The sequence below is a fragment of the Stegostoma tigrinum genome, chromosome 11 (assembly GCF_030684315.1).
Source record: "Stegostoma tigrinum isolate sSteTig4 chromosome 11, sSteTig4.hap1, whole genome shotgun sequence".
NCBI classification, from domain to species: Eukaryota; Metazoa; Chordata; class Chondrichthyes; order Orectolobiformes; family Stegostomatidae; genus Stegostoma; species Stegostoma tigrinum.
This window is the reverse complement of record NC_081364.1, coordinates 52,003,645-52,022,416: the sequence shown is the minus strand read 5'-3', so window position 1 is coordinate 52,022,416 and position 18,772 is coordinate 52,003,645. Positions and strand designations below refer to the sequence as shown.

General features: G+C 43.4%; 1 protein-coding gene across 2 annotated transcripts in view; it reads right to left on the bottom strand.

Annotated features, from left to right (window-relative positions):
* LOC125460333 (protein FAM3A-like) overlaps positions 1–4,059 on the bottom strand; it is a 43,373-nt gene extending 39,314 nt beyond the window's left edge. Inside the window, exon 1 of one of the 2 annotated variants that reach the window (XM_048547709.2) lies at positions 3,904–4,059. The gene's annotated coding sequence lies outside the window, so the exon portion shown is untranslated. The remainder of the gene's footprint in view (positions 1–3,903) is intronic. The other variant, XM_048547707.2, reaches the window with a different exon arrangement.
* Positions 4,060–18,772: the final 14,713 nt, after the last annotated feature.

Genomic DNA, 18,772 nt, shown 5'->3' with positions numbered 1-18,772 from the left:
GCACATACTCTGAGTGAATAAGCTTCTCCTCATCTCATTCCTAGCTGACTTGGTGACAATCTTGTAATTGTGACTTCTAGCTACTGACACAGCGAGTGGAAACAGAATGCCCTTCTTTAGCTTGTCAGAAGTGTTCATAATCTGGAACACCTCAATGAGGTCCCCTCTTAATCCTCTCTGCTCCAAGGAGAATAGACACAATTTCTCCAATCTTCTCTTGTATCAAAAATCCCTCATTCCTGGAACCCTTCTAGTAAATCTCCTTTGAACTCTCTCCAGGGTTTTAACATCCTTCCTCAAATAAGATGCCCAGAACTTCACACAATACTCCAAATATGGTTTCTGACCAATTATTTGCAAGGTGCAGTGTTAATTCCTCACCTTTATACTCTCTGCCTCTATTTATAATCCAAAGGAATCTATAAGCTTTCTTAATAACTGTTTCAACTTACCTGGCCACTTTCACAGAATTATGCCTGTGAAACCTAAGGTCCTCCTGCTCCTGTACTCCCCTCAAAGTTGTACTATTGAGCCTGTATTGTCTTTCCATATTTTTTCTACCAAAATGTACTACCTCCATATTTCTGTGGGCTATCTAGTATTAACTTATTTTTCTCTAAGTGTATGCTTACCTTATCCCATATTACAGCCTGATCAATTTTCCTACAAGTGAAGTCAGGCTGACAGGTCTATAGTTCCTGGGTTATGTTTTGTCCATTTCTGAAACAATGGCATCACATTTGCAATCCTCCACTCCCCCAGGACTAATCTTGTGTTCAGGCAGACCTGGAAACAATCTGCTAATAGCTCTGCAATTTGCTCCTTTACCTCTCACATCAACGTAGGATGCCTCCCATCAGGGTCTGGTGATTTGTCTGCCTGGAGTGCTGCACCTCTTCTTTATCTATCACTATACTGCTCAGTAGCTCAACACCCACATTTTCAACTGGGCCATTGTCACCATTTTCTAATCTGTACCTCTGCCATATCCTTTGCTTCAGAAAGCCGCGTATCCAGTTTGTTCCTTAAGGGCCCCACTCTATCCTTCACTGATCTTTAACTATGAATAATGTTTGATGAACTGTTTACTGTTTGGGTTAGCACAACCTGCCATCCTTGCTTCATGCTTCCTCTTAGCCTCGCTGCTGCATTTGAGATACTCTTCCTGATCACTATTGCTATTATTATTCAGTAATGCAGCAAATGCCTTGTTTTCCTTCCTAATTTTCTCATCAATATCCTTTGTCCTCCAGTGTACTCTAGCTTTGGTTACCCCGTATTCATTTCTCACTGGTAGTACTGAGCACACACCCTATGCATCTCTCTTTGAAAGTTTCCCATTTCTCACCTTCTGTTTTGTCCAACAAAATCCCTTTCCAATCAAGCTACTAAAGTTCAACTTTTAGGCCACCTTTCCAGTCTAGGATCTGAAACCTTGACTGATTTTTATCCTTTTCCAACTTAATATTGTACCTTAAACTGTGACCATTATTTCCCTAAAAAAACTCTGATTTTCTCCATATGGCCTGCCTCGCTTTCTAGGCTCAGATCTAGCACAGCTCCCTCCCTGGTCGGACTGGAAACATATGGTTCCAGAAAGTTCTCCTGCACAGCATGCAGGAATTTTTATTCTCCATGTCCCACATTCTACTTTTATCCCAGTCAACCCTCAGGTAATTGAAATCACCAACTATCACAACTCGACTTGTCTACAGATAGGGTTGGAGACAATGAAATTAGAGTATAACTGAGAGAGGAACATTGGAGAAGGAGAGGGCTAGCAGCTTGACAGGGCAGGGAGACTGTTTCTTACTCAAATTTCTTCCATGGATCCCAAACAAACTGCAGGATCACAGGTTCAGAGGCTCTGAACATTACGACTGAAAGGGGTGAATTCAGTGGAGGGAGGGGAAGGGGAGAGAGAGAGAGATAGAGAGAGAGAGGTCAGAGAGGGTAGATTTTGTGATGGGGAGAAAAACATCATTGCTTTCAGTCTTATCAATATTTAATAAGATAAGCGGAAGGTTTGTGACGTAAAACTGAGTGTTGCCAGCGTACATGTGGAAACCACTGTGTATAAATTGGAAATAATAAGGGGCTATGGATAGATCCTTGGGAGACACCAAAGATAACTGTGTGAGAATGGGAAGGAAAACCATTGATGGTGATGCTGTGGTTATAATTAGATATCTATAGAAGTAAGTAGGGGTCTCTCACCTCTCTGATAAAACAGGAGAGTCTCTAATGGTGTGACCATGCACAGCCAGTCTCACTGCTATCCTAACTCTTGTCCCTTTCCTCTCAGTCTTTTTCTCAGCAGCAATGGCCTTCTGAGGAGGCTTTGAGAAGATACCTCGCAGAAATTTTATTAGTCCTGATCAAGGACACACTATTAAATAGTTTGTCTCTTCCAAATACCAGCACGTACACCAGCTTTATACCATGGATGGGATTACTGGTGAGTTGAAAAGATTGGCACTTGGTGCACATGTAAGTAGCTTCATGAAGGGCAGCTTCAGACATTCTAAACTCGAGCCATAGGGCACAAAACATTAACTGTGTTTCTCTCTCCATAAATGCTGCCAGACTTGCTGAACTTCTTAGAGAAAACTCATTGTTTCCTGCTAGCTTTGCTAAGGGAGCCAGAGGTGCTGACTCAAGGATGTTGTCATGAAAATAAGAGAATGACTGCAATATACCAATGACTGAATGACCTGCGGAATGACTTGGAGCAACTTTCTGAATGAACACAGAAGTCCACTTCCATTACCTGTAAACCTTTCCGATGGCACTTCATTTCTGCAATCTGGAATGTACAGCAGCGGTCAAGGACTTTCAGTCTGCAGTTATGACATTTAAGATGTCACCAACCAGCATTTCTAGGACACCTGTATGATGCACTTACAGTCTATCACCATTATTGTTGAGTAAGCATAATGTGAAATAGTCCATTTTTGTATCAGACATGAGCCCCACATCGATTACATGACACCCCTTGTGGTTGACATAGTTTCTTGCCTGTCCTCATTCAGCTTTGGTGCGATTAGAAGTGGTCTGACATTGAGGTAGACTCCAGTACTAGCTATGTTTGACTGCTGTCATCAATAGGAAATGAAATGCTTTCATTCACCTTGACACCTGTCATCTCATCGATGCACATATTGAGCAATAGATGTGAGATGTCCTCAGCAGCGTTTGAAGTGATGCTGAAGCAAGAAGGTTCAGGTCAGTTGGCACCTTAACACACGCTGACACGACAGGGATCCCAAGTGCGACTGGGAGTAAATCTTTACATGGCAGGCGACAAAGATCAGGAACAACCTGCCTTGAGAAGCGCAGCATCCTTCTTCACAATTTTCCAGACAACTCTAAAAAGATTCCCTTTGACCTGAAGACCCCCTGTCTTCGCAGATGTTCAACTACATCCCCTCTTTCATGTTAAGGTGCTGATCTCCATCCTCCATCTTTCACACAGTCAGAATTTTATTAACATCAACTTTATATGATGGAATTTTCTGGTAAGTTTTATTTCATTATCTTGCCTTCTCTTCAGCTTCTTGCTAAACATGATATTCCATATACTTAAGTATGCTATCCAGAATGAAGAGTTACTGATTGTAATCCAATTACAGGCTAATTATCAAGTAACAAACTGTAGCTAAATTGTAAAATGTAACCAAGCGTGTAAAATAATCCTTCTATTTGTTAAAATGGACAGATCGTCATCGTGGATACAAAAAGACACAAATTATGGCCTCAACTGAATTTTTGTAGATCCAACAGTAGTTTGAAAAACCAGGAAGTTGTAAAAATTCAACCATACTAAGCTAAAGTAAAATGAAACCAGTTTTTCCTTTTTGTTAATGGCTAACGTAAGTCAAAATATAAACTAAGTGAACTTACCTGTCATTCGGTCATTAAAGCACCGGTTTATTCCGCAATGATTATCTTGTCTTTTTTTAATCTCTGTGCTACTGGCTGTGCCTGAACCTAGCCAATTAAACTTTGTTTTCTGTTGGTAACAAAAGGAGGAGGAACTTGTGACAACGTGGCATCTAATCAAAGCGTCACACCCAGTTCTTACATTTGAATGTTTAAATGAAAGTAATTCAAGGTTAAAACTTCAGCAACCCTGTAAATTCTATGACAAAAAAATGCAACAAGTAATAAACTTGTGTAAATAAATGACTTTCAAATATCACCCTCCCACAAGTTGTAAACTGCTAGCAAATTTATTGTTATGTGCTTACAAAGTTTAATGAGAGCAGGTACAATTTGAACAAATCGGCAAATACAGTGTATGGAATTTAATCTTCAGCAGTTATAAAGCTATCCAAGTATGGTGTTCTATCAAACATTTAGGTTTAAATGGAGATTTCCTTTGCTTCTCATAAAAATAATTAAACCTTTTTTTATAATCTTAACTTAGTAACAAATAAATGGGCTCAGAAAAACACATCTCAAACTTAAAGATTTAGATCTGTTTTTTGCATTCATTACAGAAATTTTAGGCATGTCAATTTTTTGACATGGTTTAAAATAACTTGCACACTTAAAGATTTGGCATGTCAATTTAACCAGAATAAATAAAGATCATTTCAACACCTTGGTGGTTCTGCTTCATTGCATACGAATTTAAACATAACCTGTGGCTTTAAATTGATGTGAACAGTCATCAGTGAGCACCACAAAATGTTGGTCATGAGCCTTCCATTTCAAGCAACTGGTTAACATTCATGCCAGACAGATTGAAAGTCTACTTTTCTTAAGGGTTCTATGTGAGGGGAAGTTGCACCGACCCATGCTTAAGAATTGGCAATTGACTTCATCTAAAAGGCAATAGAAAACTATCATGTTATTAAGGAGCATTCATGCTATAGGAGTACCAGAAAATGACCACCTCAAACAGGAGCAAATTTAACCATTTCCCCTTGACATTCCATGCTGTTAGGACTATTAATATCTTGGGGTTACCGGTGACCTGAAACTGTACTAGCTCAGAAATATATATATCGTGGCTAGAACAGCAAGTCAGAAGTTTATAATTCTGTGGTGAGTAACCCACCTCCTACCTCCCCAGTGATAATGGGAACTGCAGATGCTGGAGAATCCAAGATAATAAAATGTGAGGCTGGATGAACACTGCAAGCCCAGCAGCATCTCAGGAGCACAAAAGCTGACGTTTCGGGCCTAGACCCTTCATCAGAGAGGGGGATAGGGAGAGGGTTCTGGAATAAATAAGGAGAGAGGGGGAGGCGGACTGAAGATGGAGAGAAAAGAAGATAGGTGGAGAGGAGAGTATAGGTGGGGAGGTAGGGAGGGGATAGGTCAGTCCAGGGAAGACGGACAGGTCAAGGAGGTGGGATGAGGTTAGTAGGTAGGAGATGGAAGTGCGGCTTGGGGTGGGAGGAAGGGATGGGTGAGAGGAAGAACAGGTTAGGGAGGCAGAGACAGGTTGGACTGGTTTTGGGATGCAGTGGGGGGAGGGGACGAGCTGGGCTGGTTTTGGGATGCGCTGGGGGAAGGGGAGATTTTGAAGCTGGTGAAGTCCACATTGATACCATTGGGCTGCAGGGTTCCCAAGCGGAATATGAGTTGCTGTTCCTGCAACCTTTGGGTGGCCTCATTGTGGCACTGCAGGAGGCCCATGATGGACATGTCATCTAGAGAATGGGAGGGGGAGTTGAAATGGTTTGCGACTGGGAGGTCCAGTTGTTTATTGCGAACCGAGCGGAGGTGTTCTGCTAAGCGGTCCCCAAGCCTCCGCTTGGTTTCCCCAATGTAGAGGAAGCCACACCGGGTACAGTGGATGCAGTATACCACATTGGCAGATGTGCAGGTGAACCTCTGCTTAATGTGGAAAGTCATCTTGGGGCCTGGGATAGGGGTGAGGGAGGAGGTGTGGGGGCAAGTGTAGCATTTCCTGTGGTTGCAGGGGAAGGTGCCGGGTGTGGTGGGGTTGGAGCGCAGTGTGGAGCGAACAAGGGAGTCACGGAGAGAGTGGTCTCTCCGGGATGCAGACAGGGGTGGGGATGGAAAAATGTCTTGGGTGGTGGGGTCGGATTGTAGATGGCGGAAGTGTCGGAGGATGGTGCATTGTATCCGGAGGTTGGTGGTTGGGGTGTGAGAAGGAGGGGGATCTTCTTTGGGCGGTTGTGGCGGGGGCGGGGTGTGAGGGATGTGTTGCGGGAAATGCGGGAGACGTGGTCAAGGGCGTTCTCGACCACTGTGGGAGGAAAGTTGTGGTCCTTGAAGAACTTGGACATCTGGTATGTGCTGGAATGGAATGCCTCATTGTGGGAGCAGATGCGGCGGAGGCGGAGGAATTGGGAATAGGGGATGGAATTTTTGCAGGAGGGTGGGTGGGAGGAGGTGTGTTCTAGGTAGCTGTGGGAGTCGGTGGGCTTGAAATGGACATCAGTTACAAGCTGGTTGCCTGAGATGGAGACTGAGAGATCCAGGAAGGTGAGGGATGTGCTGAAGATGGCCAAGGTGAGCTGAAGTTTGGGGTGGAAGGTGTTGGTGAAGTGGATGAACTGTTCGAGCTCCTCTGGGGAGCAAGAGGTGGCGCCGATACAGTCATCAATGTGACGGAGGAAAAGGTGGGGGTTGGGCCCTGTGTAGGTGCGGAAGAGGGACTGTTCCATGTAACCTACAAAGAGGCAGGCATAGCTGGGGCCCATGCGGGTGCCCATGGCCACCCCCTTAGTCTGTAGGAAGTGGGAGGAATCAAAAGAGAAGTTGTTGAGGGTGAGGCCGAGTTCGGCTAGGCGGATGAGGGTGTCAGTGGAGGGGGACTGGTCGGGCCTGCGGGACAGGAAGAAGTGGAGGGCCTTGAGGCCATCTGCATGCGGAATGCAGGTGTATAGGGACTGGATGTCCATGGCGAAAATGAGGTGTTGGGGACCAGGGAATTGGAAGTCCTGGAGGAGGTGGAGGGCATGGGTGGCAAAACTTCCATCCCCTATTCCCAATTCCTCCGCCTCCGCCGCATCTGCTCCCACGATAAAACATTCCACTCCAGCACATCCCAGATGTCCAAGTTCTTCAAGGACCGCAACTTTCCTCCCACAGTGGTCGAGAACACCCTTGACCAGGTCTCCCGCATTTCCCGCAACACATCCCTCACACCCCGCCCCCGCCACAGCCGCCCAAAGAGGATCCCCCTCGTTCTCACACACCACCCACCAACCTCCGGATACAACGCATCATCCTCCGACACTTCCATCTACAATCCGACCCCACCACCCAAGACATTTTTCCATCCCCACCCCTGTCTGCATCCCGGAGAGACCACTCTCTCCGTGACTCCCTTGTTCGCTCCACACTGCCCTCCAACCCCACCACACCCGGCACCTTCCCCTGCAACCGCAGGAAACGCTACACTTGCCCCCACACCTCCTCCCTCACCCCTATCCCAGGCCCCAAGATGACTTTCCACATTAAGCAGAGGTTCACCTGCACATCTGCCAATGTGGTATACTGCATCCACTGTACCCGGTGTGGCTTCCACTACATTGGGGAAACCAAGCGGAGGCTTGGGGACCGCTTTGCAGGACACTTCCGCTCAGTTCGCAATAAACAACTGGACCTCCCAGTCGCAAACCATTTCCACTCCCCCTCCCATTCTTTAGATGACATGTCCATCATGGGCAGTGCCACAATGAGGCCACCCGAAGGTTGCAGGAACAGCAACTCATATTCCGCTTGGGAACCCTGCAGCCCAATGGTATCAATGTGGACTTCACCAGCTTCAAAATCTACCCTTCCCCCACCGCATCCCAAAACCAGCCCAGCTCGTCCCCTTCCCCCACTGCACCACACAACCAGCCCAGCTCTTCCCCTCCACCCACTGCATCCCAAAACCAGTCCAACCTGTCTCTGCCTCCCTAACCTGTTCTTCCTCTCACCCATCCCTTCCTCCCACCCCAAGCCGCACCTCCATCTCCTACCTACTAACCTCATCCCACCTCCTTGACCTGTCCGTCTCCCCTGGACTGACCTATCCCCTCCCTACCTCCCCACCTATACTCTCCTCTCCACCTATCTTCTTTTCTCTCCATCTTCGGTCCGCCTCTCCCTCTCTCACTATTTATTCCAGAACCCTCACCCCATCCCCCTCTCTGATGAAGGGTCTAGGCCCGAAACGTCAGCTTATGTGCTCCTGAGATGCTGCTGGGCCTGCTGTGTTCATCCAGCCTCACCTCCCCAGAACCTGGTCACAATGTGCAAGGCGAAATTCAGCAATGTGAGGGAATACTCTCCACTTGCCTGGATGGGTGCACCTCCAACAATACTCAAGAAACTTAATACTATCCAATGCACAGCAATCTTTTTGATTGGCAACCCATTCAGCACCTTCAACATTTCCTCCTTCCACCACCAATGCACTGCAGCAACCCAACTAGGCTCCTTGGTAGCAGTATCTTTCAAATCCATGACCTCTACCATCCAGAAGGACAAAGTCAACTGATGCATGGCACACCAGCTGCTGGAAATACCCCTCCAAACCTCACCACCTGGGCTTGGAAATACATGGCTGTTCCTTCACTGTTGCTACGTTTGAATCCATGAATTCCCTTCCTTAATAGCTTTGTGGGTATACCTACACCACATGGACTGCTGATATTTGAGAGGATGGATCACCGCCACCTTGCCCAGGGAAATTAGGAATGGGCAATAAATACTAAGCAAGCATATTCCATGAAATAAGAAAAAAAATTACACAGGTCTAGGAAGGTGTTAGGCCCAGATAAGTTGGTTGAGGCTTCAATATCTACCTCATACCTGACCTAGAAGTGCTGGATAGATTACTAAGATCATTAGATGTTCCATTATTCAGACATTGGTGCACCTAAAAAGATTTCCCTGAGGTCTTTCTTTAAAGTCACTAAGGCTAATGGAATGTTGGCCCTTATTTCAATTGGGTTGGAGTATAAGAGTTGGGAAGTCTTATTGCAACTGGACAAGGTGCTGATGAGACCACATCTGGAATGCTGTAAGCATTTTTCGTCCCCTTACTGAAGGAAAGTTATTATTTCACTGCAAATAGTTCAGAGAAGGTACACTTGGATGATCCCCAGCATGGAGAAAATGTCTTGTGAGCAAAGATTAAACAGGCTGGGCCTCTACAAAGTGGAATTAAAAAGAACGAGAGGTGATCTCATTGAAATATGTAGGATTCTTAAGGGCTTGACATTGTAAATGTTTTCTCTCAAGGGAGAGTCTAGGAGCAGAGGGCGTAACTGCAGAACAAGGGAGCACCCCCAATTTAAGACTGAGATGAGAAAAAATTTCTTCTCTTAGAGTGTCTTTGGAAATCCACGAGTCCTTGTGTATAAGTAAGGCTCAGATTGATCAATTCTTGATCAGCAGGGTAATCAAGTGTTACAGGGAAAGGGCAAAAAGTTGGACGGGAGAATTGTCGCATCAGCCATGATGCAATTGCATGGTGGAGCAGGCCCGAGGGGCTGAACGGTCTACTGTGTATTTGCTTATGATATTCCCTCACAAACAGTTCATTGATGGCAAACCATCATTCAAAGTTGGAAATTACACTTATTAACAGGGACGTGGCACAAGTGCTTCTTGCATGCGGACCTAAGAATGAATAGAAAAGCCTTGGTTTGATTGTTTACCTTGGACAATTCAAACTGTCCCTTAAACCATGTAGTTTGGTTTTAACTGGCTGCACAATAACAATATTGCAGCACATGATATAATTATTAAGCTGAAACTGGAACACATTCTGTACTGAATTAAGTTACTACACTGATCAATAAGAAAGAAAACTTCAGAAACAATTTTGACTCATATGGCAGTTTTAACATGGATAGCATCCTGAAATGCATCACTGAGATATAATTTGAAAAACAGTCAAAAGAAAGCTGGTTGGGCGGTACAAAATTGGGCCAAAAGTTTGGTATTAGAAGTGTTCAAAAAAAACTTCCTGTTATGAACTTTCTCAAATTGCACGTAACAACCATTTCTCATCATTTATATAAATGACAATGGATGTGAATATAGCAAGTATGGAGAGTAAATTTGCAGATGACACCAAAATTGGTGGTATAGTGGACAGTGGAGAAGGTTACCTCAGAGTACAATGGGACCCTTGATCAGATGGGCTGATGGGCCAAGGAATGGCAGATGGAGTTTAATCTAGATAAATATGAGGTGCTACATTTCGGTAGAGCAAATCAAGGCAGGACTTACAGACTTAACAGTAAGGTCCTGGACCGTGTTGCTGAACAAAGAGATTTTGGAATGGAGGTTCATAGTTTCTTGAAAGTGGAGTCCGAGGTTGACAGGATGGTGAATATTGCTTGCCTTCATTGGTCACTGCATTGAATGTAAGAGTTGTGAGGTAATGTTGTGGCTGTACAGGATATTGGTTTGGCCATTTTTGGAATCCTGCGTTCAATCCTGATCTCCTTGCTATTGGAAATATGTTGTTAAACTTGAAAGCATTCAGAAAATATTCATGAGTATGTTGCCAAGATTGGAGAGTTTGAGCTATATAGGCTGTAGAGGAGTGGCTAAATAGGCTGGGGCAATTTTCCCTGGAACGTCAGAGACTGAGGGATGACCAAATAGACGTTTATAAAATCATGAGGGACATGGATAAGGTGAATAGTCAAGGTCTTTTCCCTAGGGTAGGGGAATCCAAAACTGGAGGGCATAGGTTTAAGGTGAGAGGGGAAAGATTTATAAGGGACCTAAGGGGCAACGCTTTAATCCAGAGGATGGTATGTGTATGGAATGAGCTGCAGGAGGAAGTGGTGGAGGCTTTATAACTTTTAAAAAGGCATCTGGATTGGTATATGAATAGGAAAAGTTGAGATAGATATGGGCCAAATGCCGGTAAATGGGACCAGATTAATTTAGGATATCTGGTCGGCACAGACAAGTTGGGCCAAAGAGTCTGTTTCCATGCTGTACATCTCTATGACTCTAAGATCACATTTATGACAAATGTTGCTCATTTCAATTGCATCCTCTTTCCAGGAGTGATGCTGTATTGCCTGCATTATATCCTCTTGACCTTCTATCAGATCTGCAATGAGGTTCCTTAAATCTACCCAATTGTGTTTCTGAAACTAAAGTTTTGAGTACATGCATTAATACTGTCATAGTCTCATATAAAAATATGATTTATTTTAGAATGAGAACTGATTAATGTCTGGGGGAGACTCTGTTATATCCGAGACGACAAGTGTATCATGCAGGATATTCTCCTCAGTTTGAGGAAATAGCAAAGTCACAACTTACAGGAATTGCTGCTCAGGTACATGGGGGTCCAGGTCTTTCGGTCTGCACTGTTGACCACATCTAGAAGCCGCATTCACTGCTTTTAGCCAAATAAAAGTACTGCTTCCCCTAGTTCTGATGGTCACCGTCCACATTTTGAAAAATATTGCAGGTTACAATGTTATGCCTTCCAAGGAGACTTCACGTGCATAGCGTGAAGCAAAAGAATTTTGTGTAATCTACGCAGATTCTGAAAGTATGTATAACATTTGAAACACTGATAAAAGCTGCAAACATCCCACTAAATTTGGCTCACTTTTACAAAACTGGAACTGTATCATTTTGAACAGTTGGGCTTTTCAACACTTATTATGAAGTGAGAGGCAGAAGAACACAACAGGTCAGGTAAACAGAAAACAACTGGAAAGCTGTCCCGACAAAGGCTCACGAGACCCGAAACGTTAATTCTGATTTCTCTTCGTAGATGCTGCCAGACCTGCTGAGCTTTGCCAGCAACTTTGTTTTTGTTCCTGATTTCCAGCATCCACAGTTCTTTTGGGTTTTAGAAAACAACTGGATTGTGCTCATTAAACTTGGACAGACAGAACAATTTAGATTTCCCAGTTGAACTCTTTATTTTAACCCTCTTACATGCAGCATTGTGAAGAAAAAAAATGACTTGCATTCGTATTGTGCTTTCCATGATCACTGGACATCTCAAAGTGCTTTGCAGCCAATAATATACTTTTGAAATATACTCACTTTTGCAATGTTGGAAATGCAGCATCCAATTTGAGCACAGCAAGCTCATGGAAACAGTTTGTGGCAATGACAAGATAATATGTTCTTTATAATGTTTTGGTCAGGACATCAAGGATAACTGACCAGTCTTTCTTTGAAATATTGCTATTATCTTTCATGCTGACCTGAGAAGGCGGTCAGGATCTCAGTTTTAAAGTATCACCTGAAAGGTAGCGCTTGTGACAGCGCACTGCAGCACATCCTCAGAGCTACACTGAAATATCAAGCTTGATTTTTACATTGATGTCCTGGAATGGGTTTTGAACCTAGACCCCTGTGATTCAGAAGCAAGACAGATCCCAAACAAGCACATTCTCCCCGTGTCTGCGTGGGTTTCCTCCGGGTGCTCTGGTTTCCTCCCACAATCCAAAGATGTGCAGGCTAGGTGGATCGGCCATGCTAAATTGCCTGTAGTGTTCAGGGGTGTGTGGGTTAGGGGGGTTGGGTCTGGGTGGGATGCTTCAAAGGGGCAATGTGGACTTGTTGGGCTGAAGGGCCTGTTTCGACACTGTAGGTAATCTAACCTAAAAAGAAGCTGCAGCAATTAGCCTAGTTTATATGTGCAAATACTATTAAGAAGTAGAATTTTTGTTATTCTTCATGTGATGAATAACTAATAACTGAAATTCAACAAATTAGCCTATGATCACAATTCAATATCCTATGATGTTTTACAATAGTTTAGTTAATACCCATATTAATAATTAAAACAAAGTAACAGATATATCTTCAGATCAGATGTGAATTCAATGTCTAACAGAGAGCGTCACTATGATCCTGAACTTAATTCCTTCAGACTGTAATTTTGCACTTAAATGGAAGAATAAATCACGAACTGAATCCTTGTATTATTATTAAAAACATGAACGTTAATTCCGAACCCCCTTTTTACCCCTCCTCATACTTTGTTTTGTTACCGTACATACAACAAATAAACTTGAGTTTTGAAAAATCCTTCTGAACTAAATGGACTGTAGGTTTGTGCAGGCAGCAGGGGTGGAGAGAACATTTACTAATGGGAAATCCAGAAGTAAGAATTTCCAGAAATTAGTGACAGAATTTGTTTACATGTCTGCACATATCCTTCTGAGGGTCAATCTCATTAGAGCAGGCCTTGGACAAGGACAGGAGAAGAAGGAAAGGCTGGGGTGGGGGAGTGAGTGGAGTTGGAGAAGACCCTTGAAAGGGGTATGGGGAGAGGAGTGCATGTTGCAGATTGTGGAAGCTGGTCGTGGATTGTGGAGAGAAAGATTGTGCAGGTTGCTGGGAGTAGCTGTACCACAAATGGACATCTCCTGAATCCACCTGAAATAAAACAAATGTGTGATTCTGTGCCATTGATCTTGCTGTAAGAAAATGCATGAAAAAATGTTACAACTCATTTATCAACTTATTTCCTACCCTGATCTGATTAAACATGTCCCACTCACCTTTAGTTGTTTTCCGCGCTGGGGATTGCTAGGCCAGGGAGATCCGGATATGAGCCTACCCAGAAATCCATGAATTCAGCAGCAAAGAAAATCTGTATTAACTACCCCTGTTTTTGCAGCAGTGTGCTGTGTCCTGCGATGTAAAGCAGCACAGCCACTTTGACAACACCTGTGAAAGGGCGTGGCGTCAGGGCTGTCTGGGTGGCTGGTTGGCCTGGTGAGACGGGGTAAGGTTGAGGGGCCCAGACTAGCCAGACAGTGGCAGGGGAGTGTCAGTTTGGGTCAGATCCAGCAGCATGACAGGTTGGGAGTGATGGGAATGTTGGTCAGGCTGGGGTCTGGTCTGGGTGAGGGATCCTGGGAGTCAGGTTTGAGGACAGTTGTTAGAACTCAGCGGGGTATAAATGGTCAAAGGGCCATGCAGCTCAGGGGGTCAATTTAACAGTTGCCCAGGAGTAAGAGTAGACTTTTAGTCCCCTAATGTTTCCTGGCTAGCTGTTACCCTTAGCTCAGCGTACATCCTCTGGCGAAGTAGCAGGGCTATGTGTGTGCTCTCAAGGCCATGGCTCGTCTGCCCCAATCTGATTTCTTTTTACTTCTGCTCTTTTTCTTTCCTTCAAAGCTTTTTTGTGGTGGGTTAATTGGTGGCATTGGTGTGGAAGCGACAGCGGGCCGAGGGTGGAATTCTGGCAGCCTCCTGGCAGCCGGAGGTGTGTCAGCACTTCCTGGCGATTGGAGGCAGCAGCAGTATCAAAGCTCCTCCATCGATCGGAGGGGGTAGCTGCAGCGCGATTTTCAAGATGGCAATGCTGGCAAGGTGACAACCTGCAGGGGTGGGCAGCCAGAGCGGGACTCTTGGTGAGCTGGCAGTGGTGGAAGCCTGGCCTGGCAGTGGACCCAGGGATTCCGAATCGTAGTTGCTCCAGAGCGAGGACTCCTGGTGTTGGCGAGCTGGCAGCAGCGCAGTATGCCTGCAGTGGGGGTTCCCGGTGTTATTGAGGCTGCATGCAGCCACAGGCTCCTGCCTGTGGTAGGCCCAGATTAGAAATTCCTAGTTATTTGATGAGGTGGCAGTGACAGCTCCTGGTTGCAGTAGTCCTGGAGCCGGGTTTCCTGGTTCTGGGGCGAGTTCAGCACAGGATCTGGTATCGGCATTGGCATCAGCGAGGCGGGCCTACTGTTGAAGAGATCTGCCTAAAGAGTGGCAACTCCTACGGTGGTGGGTTCGACAAGATGGTGGAGGAGGGGCAGTGGCACAGGTATCATCAGTGAGCCAGCTCAGGGCTAAGGGCTCATGATGGAGACAGTCGAACAATGATAGATTCTCTCTCAGTTATATCTTTTTATTCTTAAACTACACAAAATGGCACCAGATTGTGGCGATAGTTGAAGCTCTTCGTCTTTTACTGTATTATTCACTGTAAAATGCAACTGACAATAAATCATTCAGTTCAATTTAAATCAATTCATGTCATCGACTGAAAAGAGCTTTTTCGCAGGTTCGGGTGCAGGGGAATTTCTCATTGGAAGTTTCAACTTCCCAGGCAATTCTGCATGGTTGGGACACACAACTCCAGTCTACACTGCTTCAACAAATCTCTGGCCATTGTAATATATGGAACATTAAATATATAATCACTGCTGGATAGCACCTTTGATCCTGACAAAGTAACTTTAAAAATTGTGAAATCTTCAATTGGCAAATTCCTTGGATCTCTGAAATATAAATGTTTTCAAAAGTTGTTTTCTTTATGGCTGACATCTTCTATCTTAATCTCATGTTTATGTACCACAAACTTTATTTTGCTGTCCATAAAATAATTAAGAAGTGAAGAATAATCTATTGTTTTACCTCTTGGTTTGTGATCTGTGGGAATTCTTCAATGTGATTGGCTGCTTAGCCTGTTTGACAATGTTTGTTGCTGGGTGCCAGTACAGTCCTGAGAGCTGATGTCCGAATCAAAATAACACCAGGAAGCCTGACACTTACGCCACAGAGATCAATAGATAATTGTAGCAAGTGCCAATGCTTCACAGCATTGTGAGGCACCTGATTTATTTTCCTTTTTAAGTATCGTAAAAAAATTACTGGTATATTTGTTGTAGATGACAGCTCACACATTTTCATACCGAACTGCATCCAAACAATTCAATTTCCAATGAAGAAATGAAGCAACATAGCACATTGGATCAACAAAAACCTTATCATAACTGGGACAATAACTTAAATTATTCATTTGATCGAAGCAAAGTTTATTTTTAACTCGCTTATGATGTCTTAAGTCGAGAACACACTTTCTATTAAAAAATGAAGCAGCATGTCATTATAGTTCACGAACTAGTCAGTGCCATGAGGATAAGCTGCAACAGGTTACAAAGGTTAAGATGTTGGCAAGGATTAGAGATTTTACACGAGATACTGTGATGTTGGTTGTTGGAAGATTCTTTGCTTTTCAGTCCCACATTGGGTGGAAACCATTTTTCTCATTGCTAAGGGGAATTTTAAGCTCCGCTTTACCGATGATATAGATGAACACTAATAATTGAGATCACAATTATATTAGCAAACTATGGTCATACAAATGCATTTTTCATGGAATCAATTACATAATATAGTCTAAAAGGTCAGGACCAGTTGATGCACCATATCTTTATGTGTTTTTGGGATCTGGACATCAATGGTGAGGACAATGTTTATTGCCCATCCATAATTGTCCTTGGATGCAGTGGCTTGTTGGCCACTGTTAGGGTAGTTAAGAGTCAACCACACTGCTGTGAGTCTGGAGTTATACGGCAGGTCAGACCAGGTAAGGATGACAGAATTCCTTCCTTAAAGGACATCAGTGAACCAGATGGGGTTTTGCATTAATCAACAGTGGTTTCAAGATCACCATTAGGTTAGCTTTTAAAACTTAGACTTTTTAATTCAAATTCAAACTTTACCACTTGCAATGACAAGATTTGCATCCATATCTACAGAACATTAGCTAGAGGCTCTGGATTACTCATTCAGTGACATTATAACTACACCAGCACCTCCATCTGTGCTAAAACTTTGTCCTGCACACGTCAGGCCAAATAAAAGAATGCCAAATTTTGAAGGGAGCAGCAATTTATACTTCAGTATGACTGACAAAAACTCATTCCAGTTCTCCAAAACTTGCATTTATATGGTATCTTGCACAATGTCAGGATACCCTGAAATGTTGCACAGCGAACAGCTTATTTTTCAATGTGTAATCACTGTTGTTTTAAAGATGTTATATCACAGCCAATTTAGACAGAGCAAGGTGCCACAAGCAGCAATGAGAGGATTAAATGGTAATCCATTTTGTGATGTAGGTTAAGGGACGATCTTAACTATGACATGGGAAAAACTCTCCTGATCATCTTCACATACTGCCATGGTATCTATTACAGTCACCTGACACAGCCTTAGTTTAAGACACTGCCTTAAAATCAAAACATCTCCAACAGTCTAGTTGTCTCCCAGCATCTTGTTAAAGCAATAGCCAAGGTTACTGGTTGGAGTGGAGTTTGAATCCACAGATTTCCGATTCCAAAGAAAGAATGTTATTGTCAGATTAAGCTGGTGCATAGCTAAGATATAATCATGATATGTCCAAGAGATAGGTTGGGTGTATAATAAATACAATAACAAATAATCAAACAAAGCAGCTTACGATAATAACAGCTGAAGGGTCAAAATCAACACGCTACACACGTGGACACGAGGGAATTTCCCCCTAAAGCTCTAAACATAAGCATCAATCTTGACTTATCCATCATATGCAGACAACAGGTAAAGTCAAAACTGGGAGATGTATCAACCTGCCAACACTGCCAGACACTTGCCAGCTGCAGAATACCAAAACCTCACTGACAGATGAGTTTTTCTCTTCTAACTGTGTTCAATTACTAAAATGAGACAGGAAGATAGATTTCATTTATTTTTGCCAAGTTGATAATATGAATTGAAGTCCCTAGTCAAGGGAATTTTCAAATTACCATCCAATCACTATGAAATAAAATTTTAATCATGCATTTTGCAAACAGAATACAGAATGGAGGTGTAGAATTCAGAGTTTAATCCATTTTTAGTGAAGGTTTAACCATTTGTAAATTTTGCCATATTTAATTATTTGCACTTTCTATGCTACTGGAATAAATTTGTACTTCATATTGTGCTCCATTTCATGACTCTTTTAATATTTTGCATGTTTTTAAGTAGAAGATTTCCTGGAAATTGCATGAACTCCAACAAAGGGCATAGCTTCTAACCTAAAGGTCTGCCAGTAATCCTTTTAGACAGTTCCTTGTAAAAGTGAGGCATACACTTTCATACCTTCCCAATGTTAGTAGGATATCTTAATGCTGAAAGGTAGGGAAGGTGAGCCTGTTTACATTAAGATACATTCTTACACTAACAGCTAGACATCATAGGCATTCAATACTTCTCCTACTATAATTAAGAATGAAAACTGTCATCTCAAAGTAACAATTATATACTAAATCACAACTGAATGCTTTGTAATACACAACAATACATATAGAATCTCATATTTGTGACCCTTCCTCACATTACCACAGCAAACATTCGATAAAACAGTTTATTTGATTGATTTTTCATGATAGTATATCAAGTTTTATTTTGACCTGTGCACTTCATTCAACAATTTCACATATGCTAATGGATTATCATCTCGAAGATGCTAAATTTTATAATTACTGTGTAATGATTTGGTAACCAAAAGAGACGAAAAGCAGAATTTTTGATACAGGACTGGAGGTAGGACAGCCTAAACAGTGGTCCCTGCCTCTGGTCCCAAATAGTAGATGGGAATGGGAATGGGTGGGGGGGTTTGACATCTATCATCCATTTCAGCAGGTAGCCTATGATGGCAATTAAATATTCAATTGAGTCAATGATGTGAGGCCATCTGAGTCAGTACACCACCATCATTTCAGCACGCAGCAGCCCAGCCTATCAATATTCTAGCCTTCACCTCCTTCCCTGCAGCCAACATCCTGAGATGCCCACAGCTTTGCCACAAGACGGCCCTTTCGTGGTCACGATTGGACAGTTTAACCTTATCTTTTCCAAAAGTCTTCAAAGGGTGCACACATCTTGAGGTGGTCTCTCTCGGCAGCTCCCCCTCTGATGGTGGGGCTGCTGATGTGGGCATGCCTATCATCCTTCATTGCCTGGCCACTAATTGGCCACATTGCATGAAGTTGATTTGGGTCTAGCTATTGCGATTGGACCTCAAATCCAGACTTAAATCCTGCCC